At 40.7% G+C, this 13,095-nt stretch overlaps 1 protein-coding gene across 9 annotated transcripts in view; it reads right to left on the bottom strand.

Annotated features, from left to right (window-relative positions):
• BCAR3 (BCAR3 adaptor protein, NSP family member) overlaps nucleotides 1-13,095 on the bottom strand; it is a 284,505-nt gene that overhangs the window by 91,043 nt on the left and 180,367 nt on the right. The window lies entirely within an intron of this gene.

Below are 13,095 nucleotides of genomic sequence, written 5' to 3'. Positions count from 1 at the left end.
ACAAAGACTCCCACACAATAATAGTGGGAGACTTTAACACTCCACTGTCAATACTAGACAGATCAACCAGATAGAAAATTAACAAGGATATCCAGGACTTGAACTCAGACCTGGAACAAGCAAACCTAATAGACATTTACAGAACTCTCCACCTCAAATTCACAGAACATATATTCTTCTCAGCACCATGTCACACACCTACTCTAAAATTGACCACATAATTGGAAGCAAATCACTCTTAAGCAAATGCAAAAGAATGGAAATCATAACAAACAGTCCCTCAGACCACAGTGCAATCAAATTAAAACTCAGGATTCAGAAGCTAGCTCAGAACCACACAACTTCATGGAAACTGAACAACTGGCTCTTGAATGTTGACTGGATACACAATGAAATGAAGGCAGAAATAAAGACGTTCTTCAAAACCAATGAGAATGAAGACACAACATACCAGAATCTCTGGGACACACTGAAAGCAGTGTCTAGAGGAAGATTTATAGCAATAAATGCCCACATAAGAAGCGAGGAAAGATCTAAAATCGACACCCTATCATCAAAATTGAAAGAGCTAGAGGAGCAAGATCAAAACAACTCAAAAGCTAGCAGAACACAAGAAATAACTAAGATCAGAGCAGAACTGAAGAAGATAGGGACACAAAAAAACCTTCAAGAAATCAATAAACCCAGAAGCTGGTTTTTTGAAAAGATCAACAAAATAGACCACTAGCCAGATTAATAAAAAAGAAGAGAGAGAAGAATTAAATAGATGCAATAAAAATGATAAAGGGGATATCACCACAGATTCCACAGAACTACAAACTACCATCAGAGATTACTACAAACAACTCTATGCACATAAACCAGTAAACCTGAAAGAAATGGATAAATTCCTGGACACATGCACCCTCCCAAGCCTAAACCAGGAAGAAGCTGAAACCCTGAAAAGACCAAAAACAAGGGCTGAGGTTTGAGGCAGCAATTAACAGCCTACCAACCAAAAAAACCCTAGGTCCAGATGGGTTCACAGCTGAATTCTACCAGACATACAAAGAGGAGTTGGTACCATTCCTTCCGAAACTATTCCAAACAATCTAAAAAGAGGGAATCCTTCCCAAATCATTTTATGAGACCAACATCACCCTGATACCAAAACCCAACAAAGACTCAGCAAGAAAAGAAAACTTCAGGCCAATATCCGTGATGAACATTGATGCAAAAATCTTCAATAAAATACTGGCAAACCAATTGCAACAGCATATCAAAAAGCTTATCCATCACGATCAAGTAGGCTTCATCCCAGGGATGCAAGGCTGGTTCAACATACTCAAGTCTATAAACGTAATTCACCACGTAAACAGAAACAAAGACAAAAACCACATGATTATCTCAATACATATAGAGAAGGACTTCAACAAAATTCAACAGCCCTTTATGCTAAAAACTCTCAATAAACTAGGTATCCACGGAACATATCTCAAAATAATAAAAGCTATTTACGACAAACCCACAGCCAATGTCATATTGAATGGGTAAAAACTGGAAGCAGCCGGGCGTGGTGGCTCAAGCCTGTAATCCCAGCACTTTGGGAGGCTGAGGCGGGTGGATCACGAGGTCAAGAGATCGAGACCATCCTGGTCAACAAGGTGAAACCCCGTCTCTACTAAAAACACAAAAAATTAGCTGGGCATGGTTGTGCGTGCCTGTAATCCCAGCTACTCAGGAGGCTGGGACAGGAGAATTGCCTGAACCCAGGAGGCGGAGGTTGCGGTGAGCCGAGATCATGCCATTGCACTCCAGCCTGGGTAACAAGAGCGAAACTCCGTCTCAAAAACAACAACAACAAAAGAAAAAACTGGAAGCATTCCCTTTGAAATCTGACACTAGACAAGGATGCCCTCTCTCACCACTCCTATTCAATACAGTATTGGAAGCTTTAGCCAGAGCAATCAGGCAAGAAAAACAAAGAAAGAGTATTCAATTAGGAAAAGAGGAAGTCAAATTGTCTCTATTTGCAGACGACATGATTGTATTATCTAGAAGACCCCATCGTCTCAGCCCAGAATCTCCTGAAACTGATAAGCAACTTCAGCAAAGTCTCAGGATACAAAATCAATGTGCAGAAATCACAAGCATTCCTATACACCAATAACAGCCTTAAAGAGAGCCAAATCAAGAACAAACTGCCATTCACAATTGCTACAAATAGAATAAAACACCTAGGAATACAACTAACAAAGAATGTAAAGGACCTCTTCAAGGAGAACTACAAACCACTGCTCAACAAAATAAGAGAGGACACAAACAGATGGGGAAACATTCCAAGCTCATGGTTAGGAAGAATCAATATTGTGAAAATGGCCATACTGCCCATAAGTAATTTATAGACTCAACACTATCCCCATCAAGCTACCTATGACCCTCTTCACAGAACTGGAAAAAAACTACCTTAAACTTCATATGGAACCAAAAGAGAGCCTGCATAGCCAAATCAATTCTAAGCAAACAGAACAAAGCTAGAGGCATCACGCTACCTGACTTCAAACTATACTACAAGGCTACAGCAATCAAAACAGCATGGTACTCGTACCAAAACAGAGATATAGACCAATGGAACACAACAGAGGCCTTGGAGGCAGCATCACACATCTACAACCATTTGATCTTTGACAAACCTCACAAAAACAAGCAATGGGGAAAGGATTCCCTGTTTAATAAATGGTGTTGGGAAAACTGGCTAGCCATGTGCAGAAAGCAGAAACTGGACCTCTTCCTGACACCTTACACTAAAATTAACTCCAGATGGATTAAAGACTTAAACATAAGACCTAACACCATTAAAACTCTAGAACAGACGTCCCCAAACTTTTTACACAGGGGGCCAGTTCACTGTCCCTCAGATCATTGGAGGTCCACCACATACTGTGCTCCTCTCACTGACCACCAATGAAAGAGGTGCCCCTTCCTGAAGTGCGGTGGGTGGGGGGGGGGGGGCGGTAAAATGGCCTCAGGGAGCCGCATGCGGCCCATGGGCCGTAGTTTGGGGACGCCTGCTCTAGAAGAAAACCTAGGCAAAACCATTCAGGACAGAGGCATAGGCAAGGACTTCATGACCAAAACACCAAAAGCATTGGCAACAAAAGCCAAAATAGACAAATGGAATCTAATTAAACTCCAGAGCTTCTGCACAGCAAAAGAAACAATCATTAAAGTGAACTGGCAACCAACAGAATGGGAAAAAAATTTTTGCATTCTACACATCTGACAAAGGGCTAATACCCAGAATCTACAAAGAACTAAAATAGATTCACAAGAAAAAAACAAACAAACCCATTCAAAAGTGGGAGATGAATATGAACAGACACTTTTCAAAAGAAGACATATATGAGGCCAACACACATATGAAAAAATGCTCGTCATCACTGGGCATTAGAGAAATGCAAATCAAAACCACATTGAGATACCATCTCACACCAGTTAGAATGGCGATCATTAAAAAATCTGGAGACGATAGATGCTGGAGAGGATGTGGAGAAACAGGAACACTTTTACACTGTTGGTGGGAGTGTAAATTAGTTCACACATTGTGGAAGACAGGGTGGCGATTCCTCAAGAACGTAGAAATAGAAATTCCATTTGACCCAGCAATCCCATTACTGTGTATATATCCAAAGGATTATAAATCGTTCTATTATAAAGACACATGCACACGTATGTTCACTGAGGCACTGTTTACAATAGCAAAGACCTGGAACCAACCCAAATGCCCATCAATGATAGACTGGACAAGGAAAATGTGGCACATATACACCATGGAATACTATGCAGCCACAAAAAATGATGAGTTCGTGTCCTTTGTAGGGACATGCATGAATCCAGAAACCATCATTCTCAGCAAACTGACACAAGAACAGAAAATCAACCACCACATATTGTCACTCATAGGTGGGTGTTGAACAATGAGAACACATGGACACGGGGAGGGGAGCATCACACACTGGGGTCTGTTGGGGGGAAATAAGAGAGGAACAGTGGAGGGTAGGGAGTTGGGGAGGATAACATAGGGGAGAAGTGCCAGATATAGGTGACAGGGGGATGGAGGCAGCAAACCACATTGCCGTGTATATACCTATGCAACAATCCTGCATGTCTGCACATGTACTCCAGAACCTAAAGTGCAATAAAATATATTAAAAAGGAAAATAAAAATAAAATTTTAACATTTACTTTAGTACATATACATATATATGTATGCATATGGAAATATACATATATATGTACAGTTAGCAGTATCCCATGCAGGGGGGTTACCTCAAGGCAGATGGCCTTGTGTATGTGTGTGTATATATATATGTATATGTACATATGTGTGTGTATACACATATGTGGTGGCCCAATATACATATGTGTATATAGATACATATATGCATATACACACAAACATGCATACATGTATATATATATTCTATACACAGTGGAATATTATTCAACCCTAAAAAAGAATGAGATCTTGCTATCTGCCTCAACATGGGTGAGCCTGGAAGACATTATGCTATGTGAAACAAGCCAGACACAGAAAAAAATATATTGCATGATCTCACTTATATGTGGATTTTTTTTTTTTTTTGAGACAGTCTTATTCTGTCACCCAGGCTGGAGTGCAGTGGCCTAATCAAGGCTCAACTGCAGCCTCAACCTCCCCGGCTTTTGATCCTTTTGCTGCAATCTCCCAAGAAGCTGAGACTACAGTCGTATACAACCACAACTGGCTATTTATTATTTTTATTTTCTTGTAGAGATGAGGCCTTACTATCTTCCCCAGGCTGGTCTTGAACTCCTGGGCTCAAGCGATCCTTCACAGCCACAGCCTCAGCTTCGGCCTCCACCTCCGCCTCCCAAATTCCTGGGATTACAGGATTACGGGTGTGGATTACCATGCCTGGCCTGGAATTTTTTTAAAAAATCAAATATACAGAGAGAGAGAATACAACAGTGGTTACGGGGACAGGAGCAGAAGGCAGAGGAAATGGGGAGATATATGTCAAAGGATAAAAAGCAGCAGATATGTAGGATGAACAAGCCTAGAGCACCAACAGACAACATGAGGACTACAGGTAATACAGCGTACTATATTTAGAATTCATGCTGAGTATATTTCAATTAATCTTGCCACAGAAACAAAAAAAAGTAGATAACTATGTGAGATGAATATGCTAATTTGCTTCATTATAGTAACCTTTTAACTATTACATGTATTCCATAGCATCATGTTGTATATTTTGGATACATACTGACTAAGCTCCTATTTTTTTTTTATCTTGCCCAAATTCCTATCTAAGGGGTCTGGAGAGTCATGCCCCACAAACTATAAATTTTCATCAAATGGGTTTTATTTAATCCTATATATCATGACTTACTTTCCAATCTGACTCTGGTGTAACATTATGTGACAAAGAAGAAAGTCAAAATATTTTACCCTGTAACTTTTTTTTTTTTTTTTTTTTTGCCACATCTTGAAACGGCCCTGTAAAGCTTGTGGGGGAAAATGTGCCTCTGTAAAGAATCTCTATTAACATAGGTAGATCTTTTTCTTCCAGACCCTATGAATCCTAAAGAGATTAACTAAAGTCTACCACCTTTTAAAGATTGGAATAGGAAACATGTGTCATCTGTTGTCTCAAAGTGAAGTCAGTATAAGACTTCAAAGGAAGCTTGGTCTCCACAATCTTTTACCTTAACCTGAACATTTCCTCTCTGTCAATCCCTGGTCTCTAGACAAACTCAACCAATTGTTACCAGAACATGTTTAAATTTACCTGCAGCCTGGAAGCCTCTGCTTTGAGTTGTCCCGCCTTTCTGGACCAAACCAATGTACTTCTCAAATGTATTTGATTCATTTCTCATGCCTCCCTAAAATGTATAAAACCAAGCTGTGCCCCTACCACCTGGAGCACATGCTCCGAAGACCTCCCGAGGGCACTGTCATAGGCCATGGTCATTCATATTTGACTTAGAATAAATCTCTTCAAATATTTTACAGAGTTTCTTTTCATCGACAATTATTTGATGCCAAAACACATGGAGTCTCAGACAAGACTCAGACCTCGAAAAAGTTGCCCAAAACCAGAGCTAAGGTACCAGCTGGGGCCCACTGAAGCCTCACAGAGTTCGAGCTTCTCAGGTGGAACTGCTAAGTCCTCCTGAGCTCCGGCCTACCGTTTTGGTTGATGGGCCTTAATTTATTTTGAGCTGGATTTTCTCCTAGGAAGTTGTTGTTTAAGGATCCGAATTCTAGTTCGGAGATGCATTCTAAAGGATATTTATTGCTTTTTCTCTTGGAATTAATCTCAATTTAGCTTGCCTGGGCATATTTGCATGAGAAACTGAACTGTTGTTTTTATAGGTAAATGAGAGACTTGAGTTTTTTCAGCTCCCAAGAGAAAGGGCATTTGCTCCTCCCAGCCAAAAGGCACCCTTGGGTGACTGGGGGGTCTCGTAAGAGTGTCTGGGGGATTGACCACCCCCGCCGACGTGCAGCAACCCTGCAAGGGAATCCCCAACAAAAATTAATTTTAAAATGGCTCCTCCAGGACACATATCCATCTACCACAAGAAACCCTAGGCCACAGCTCAATTCCTTCCTCCTTTTAAGAAAGGAAAAAAAAAAAAAAAAAAAAAGGGGGAAAGAAATAATCTAGAAAAAAGGAGAAAACAAGGAGAATGACCCCCTTGCAAGCACTTCTCAGGTTTTATAGCATCTCTATTTGCCAGAGTTTATGTAAATGAGAAGTAATATGGTCTTGGTACACATTTGCATTAAGGAAAAGAACCCTAAGGTCAACCTGCAAACTACTGAGTTTAACTTCTCTTTCCCTTTCTGCCTGCTTTGTTACTTTTCTACTGAGATAGAAACCACTGTTTAGATCTAACAAGTTTGTTTTGCAAGCTGGCAAATTTATACTTATTTCATGGCTAAAGTACTGGGTAAAGCTTTCGATCTGTGTGTGTCTGTATATGTATATATCTGTACATATTTAAAAGGCCTTTATAAATTACATAACTTTAATTGGCAAGTTAATTCATTTTAATTTTCCTCTAGCACACCAAACTTTTTCCCCATGTACCTTATCATGTAAACTTTGCTATCTGATCTTCACCTGAGTTGTTTCCTTTACTATGCCAATTTAGGACTATTTAGCTGAGAACTGCCTAGAGTGATGCAACTTATTATCAAGAATTTTAAGTCTAAACTAGAAAAAAAGGAAAAAGAAGGTCTTTATGAATCTATAAAATATATTTCCATCAGCATGCCTAAATACATCTATGTACTTATATGCCGTGTACACAATGTTTCACTATTAAAAACATACAAAGAGCTCTAATTAATTGGCTTAATATATAAAAGTGCTTAAATCAGATACTTAAAAGACTAGTTGAATGCTTTGAGACATAACCCTAGAAGATTTGAATTAGACAAAGATATTTTACCTTTAATACTAACGTTAAAAAGAAAATGTGGTCCTGTAATTCTTAGATTGGAAACTACCCATGACTTAAGTAAAATGTTTAATAAATAAGGTGGCTTTAAAATTATTGGTAAAATAATATTAGCAATGTCTTAAAAATGGTTAGCATTTTGTTAGCATTTTGAAAAATCAAGTGGTTTCATGTTTATTCCTGCAGAATACTATAAAATTTGCCATAAGGGTTATAAATTATAAAACCCAGCCCAAGACAGAATAATCTCTGCTTGCGTATACCTATGAAATATTGTTGGCTTAATGAAAATAGCTAAATCCTGAGTTATTGGTATAAATACCCTTAAAATTAACCGTAAGTTTTATTGCCATAAGTTTTATTTCAAGTTTTAAATACCTGAAATTCACAGCTATAAAAATAGCTAATAGGAAAATAACTTTAAATATTAGCTTTCAGAGTTTATGTTAATAATCTAGGTAAACTATTAAATTAATCAGGTCAATGTAATGGAATAAATGCTCGTAAACAAACTTGTCATAATTTAGGATCTAAGGTATCTGATATTAGGTATCTGGGTAATTTCCAATTTAAGAATTACAGGAAAACACTTTCTTTTTAATGTTCTTATTAAAAGCAAAACATCTTTGTCTAATTCAAACCTTACAGGGTTATGTATAAAACAAGGTAAAGGAATCAGGAAATAAGAGATGTAAAAAAGAAGTTGAAGATAGAAAGAGGCATTTTTGGTAAAGAAAGTAAAAGGAAATTTTATAAGAAAGAATCTTGCGTGGTGAATTTTTGTCCTAAACATGAGTGCCCCTCCCACAGAATCATAGGACTGTTTAAGAAGCCTTACCAAATTTGTCTTACAGATGCAACTCCTTGCTAGGAACCCGAACCCTTTTCACCCAGAAAAGGTAAAATGGTCTAGGGGTAAAATGGTCTAGGGGTTCCTGAGACTGGAACATACAAACATACAGGTTAATAGACATAAAATCTGACCAGGTGCAGTGGCTCACAACTCTAATCCCAGCACTTTGGGAGGCCGAGGCAGGTGGATCACAAGATCAGGAGTTCGAGACCAGCCTGACCAACATGGTGAAACCCTGTCTCTACTAAAAATACGAAAATTAGCCAAGTGTGGTGGTGGGTGCCTGTAGTCCCAGCTACTTGGGAGGCTGAGGCAGGAGAAATCACTTGAACCCAGAAGGCAAAAGTTGCAGTGAGCTGAGATTGTAACACTGCATTCCAGCCTAGGTGACAGAGTGAAACTCCATCTCAAAAACAACAACAACAAAAAAAAAATTATAAAATTTAAGATGTTTAAACAAGACCTTATTTAAATTAAAGCCAAATAAAATTTACAAATCAGCTCCTCAGTTACACTAGTGCCTAGCAGCTAGCATGACCCAGTTACAGAATATTTCCTACACTGCAAAAAGTTCTACTGGACATTCTAGAGAGTCCTACTGGACATTCTAGAGAAAATACTTTTTCTAAATAGAAGAACACTCTGCTTCCAAAGAGCCCCCCATACTGCTGCTTTTGGTTATGACTTAGTAACTAAAGTACCAAAGGAGACTTGAGGTGCTCTCACTTATAAGGTAGCCCCAAACAATGACATCAGACCAGCAGCATGATAAAAGTTCCTATGGATTGTTTTCTTGAAATACATCTTTTCTTTTTCACTTAAAATTCTGAAATATTTGGGTGCCAGTGGACTATCTCTACATGAGAAAAGTAACATGGGTCATTCAAATACGACACAGCACTGGATAAATGACTCAGATTAGGGAAAATTTTATTAAAGCCATCTAGTGGCATTTCCTTGAAATGTCTGCAATAAAAGCCAGGGTTATGAGGTGAGGGTTTTAGTTCTGCTTTAGTGACAGGCATAATGGGATGGAGGAAAGAGGTGCTATGTGTAGAGGTAAATGGTTTGAACTTGATCTCTCTCTAAAAGCTACTCTTAGTAAATGGAAATTGCACGTTAAAAATGAAAAGGGATGGTGTTTAATGAGGTTTGACAGTAGAGACCCAAAAGGAGACTCTTTAAAAACTAAGGTCTTAAATGAAAAGAGATGGGGATAAATAAGAAAAATAATCAAATGGACAATTTCCATTAACTGGCTAAAGAAGTCTGAGGTTTGTCTTTCCAGTTCTCTCTCCTAGTCTCTAACATTAACTATCATTGGTCAGTGCTTGCTTAGATTTTCTCCTACTTGTGATTAAAACTTGGTAATTCCTAACAGTAGCACTTCAGTATCCTGACAGCAAAACTGAGGACCAGCTATTTGGAGGCCCCAAGTTACCTGAGGAGCCTCATTTTCCTCTTCTCTCTGAGGTCCACCATCACTCCAGCCGAGACTGCCTCTCCCAACCAGTGGGTCTCCGTCCAGCCTCCTCCAGGAAGCCCTCCCTGAGGCGCCTTCCCTCAGCCTAGCTCCTGGCTGCAGCCTCCCTGGTCTGTACCATTCCTGCAGGCTACGCTAGGTCAGTAGTCATCCTTCCCCCTGTTGGGACCTAACTTCCCTAGGGACACTGACTGCTCTCACTGACTGGAAGTCTTCCTGAACTCCAGCTCCAGATTCAAGGAACCAGAAAGGAAAAATTAAGAAGCACAAGAAAACTCTGATAACTAGGGTAAGAAGGCTGAGAACAAGGAGAGCCAACTGCTGGAAGCGAAGGGCACTGGGCTAAGGGAAGACATAGATTGCTCAGCACCTCCTGGTTTCTTTCACTTGTGCTGGTAGAATATGGGAAAGACGTGAAATTTGACCAAGTTTAATCGTGAAAGAGCAGGATACATTTATCAAGGATGCCAGGGGGATGTTAGGCAACACTGACAGAAGATTAAAAACCAGAATGAAAGGAGGTAGGAGCCATTTGTCAGAGCACATCTGGACTATTCACTTACACCCTGAAAGTAAATAAAACAGGAATAAATAGAATGCTGGCTCCCAGGACAGCTCCAGAAAACTAGCAACCAGGAAGGAGAGAAGGTACTGAAGCCATATAACATGGGAAGATCAAAAGGAAGAGGAACATTTAACCTGGCTGAGGGTGGGCTTGGGGAGAAGGTAGATATAGGCTGCTTGTCAGTAACAGCTTAGAACTTCTGTATGGAAGAAGGAGCAAACATTCCGTTGAGGCTCAGCCAGGGGGACCTACAGGGAGGAAGATTTTTGCATCACTTCAGGTGATTTTCACATCACCATCTGAAAATGGGATAAACTGCCTTCCAAGATGGGTGTGAAGGTCCATGGTCATCTGGTGGATGGGAAGCTGGATAGGCTTTCGTCCAGGCTGTTGGAAACAGCTAGCGTGTGAAAGCAGAGACTGCATCTGTCTTTTAGCTTTGATTGATTGATTGATTGATTGATTGACAGATTCTCGCTCTGTCACCCAGGCTGGAGTACAGTGGCACAATCTTGGCTCACTGCAACCTCCACCTCTCGGGTTTGAGTGATTCTCCTGTCCCAGCCTCCTGAGTAGCTGGGATTACAGGTGAGTGCCACCACGCCTGGCTAATTTTTGTATTTTCAGTAGAGACAGGCTTCACCATGTTAGTCAGGCTGGTCTTGAACTCCTGACCTTGTGATCCTCCTGCCTCAGCCTCCCAAAGTGCTGAGATTACATGTGTGAGCCACCGTGCCTGGCTATATCTGTCTTTTAAAAACAAGAGAACATTTATTAAGCACTTACTTTGTGCTAGTCATTTACATAAACTAGAAGATTAAATTTTCATAATCCTGTGAAGAAAGTGGTACTATCCTCAACTTACAGACCGTAAAACAGAGGAGAGTCAGCTTGGAAGAGGAGTCTGGGGCTTGAACCAGATGTGGACTACATTAGACTGACTGTCCTGGAACAGTGCCAGCAAGCTGAGGCTCTCAGGAGTATTGGCTAAAGAAGTCAATTAGACGTGCAGTTGACCATTCAACACTGAGGCTATAAAAAAGGCATGGAGAGGCCAGGCGCAGTGGCTCATGCCTGTAATCCCAGCACTTTGGGAGGCTGAGGTGGGTGGATCACCTGAGCTCAGGAGTTTGAGACCAGCCTGGCCAACATGGTCTCTACAAAAATATACAAAAAAATAAAAATTAGCCAGGTGTGGTGGTGGGCGCCTGTAATCCCAGCTACTTGGGAGGCTGAGGCAGGAGAATCGCTTGAACCCGGGAGGCAGAGGTTGCAGTGAGCTGAGATGGCACCATTGCATTCCAGCCTGGGTGACAGAGTAAGCCTTTGTCTCAAAAAAAAGAAAAAGAAAAGGTATGGAGAAGTTGCCACTATCCCTCCCTCTCTGGCCTTACCCCTACCTCCTTCCCTTCCAGCTTTTATAAAAGGGAAGCCAAGAGAAGCCACATCAAGTTTGGGATGCCTCCCAAGCCTGTGTCAGCACCGATCTCACCAGGCCTGTGGAAGCCTCCGCACCAGGTCCCCCACCTCAACGTGTCAGCCCGCGCTGCCATGCACAGACAAACCAGTGGTGCTCTCCGGCAGTGAGGCCAAAAACAGTCAGGCAAACTACCCACTTTGGAGGGGGTACTTGGCACTTCCAACGAAATTATTCTGCTTTTCTTCATCTAAAAGGCCTTGAGAGCAGAGAAAAGGGTTAAGACTGAAGTTCCCCCTTAGTGCTGCCCCCAGATGAACCCAGCAGGCCTGCTAAGGGAGCCTTGTTCACTCTGTTCTGAGAGCAAACGGCAGTTCGAGTGTTCTCAGATTTTACTTTCAGGGCTCCAAGGGGTCCTGGATCTGCTTATTCTCCCCACCGTTTTTGAGAAGCAAGGGAAGGAATATAAGGACAGTATCATAAAACCAAGTTAATCCATTACAACCCCAAAAACTTTAAAAAATCTGAACCAAATTAAAATTATACTTAAATGCAGAAATGCTGTGTCTCCTTTCTCAGCCAGCCACCCAATCGCAGCTCACCAGAAAGAAGACATTCTCCACACCCAACCGCCCTTTCCAGGGAGCTAGAAAACATCACAGTTGGCCCTATAGCCCCAGCCTCTAACTGGAAATAGAATATCCAATTATTTATACAAGACTGTACAGCAAACAGTTCTTGCACCACGGATTTCTATTTTCCAAGACAGCTCACTAGAAAACAAACAGAGGAACTTGGCAATATGAATGAAAAGTTTTTTGTTTTTTTTTTTTAACTTTTTTTGGCTTATGCCAATTGTGAGTCCTTACCATGTGATTCTATGGTGGGTGCATCTCTGCTTGCACTGGAGGGTCTGGCAGGCACCTCAGCCCCTGCTGGCAGGCACACTGCCCTACTGTGAATGGCCAACAGAGAAGCCAGCAGGGTGAAACTGGACTCTCTCATTACATTGCTTTTAAGCTTATGAAGTTTTAAATAACATCACTGTGTCTACTCTGGTGAAATCATTCTTTACAGCGTTCCACTTTTTAAAGTTCAAACTTGAGAAATGTTTAGTTGAGTCACAGAAATGATATACTTAACTATTTTAGTTTGTTTCTCATTAGCAACCAGATTGACTATTTCCTAACCAGATTGACCATTTCCTCCCTCTTAAAAGGACACTTGATCTGTGTTTGCTATTTTGAATTAAGAGGTCCTACTCTTCAGCAAAATGTCACTAG

The sequence above is a fragment of the Saimiri boliviensis genome, chromosome 11 (genome assembly GCF_048565385.1).
Source record: "Saimiri boliviensis isolate mSaiBol1 chromosome 11, mSaiBol1.pri, whole genome shotgun sequence".
In the NCBI taxonomy this organism is placed as follows: Eukaryota; Metazoa; Chordata; class Mammalia; order Primates; family Cebidae; genus Saimiri; species Saimiri boliviensis.
Note: the sequence above shows the minus strand (reverse complement) of the source record. Positions and strands in the feature narration are given on the sequence as shown.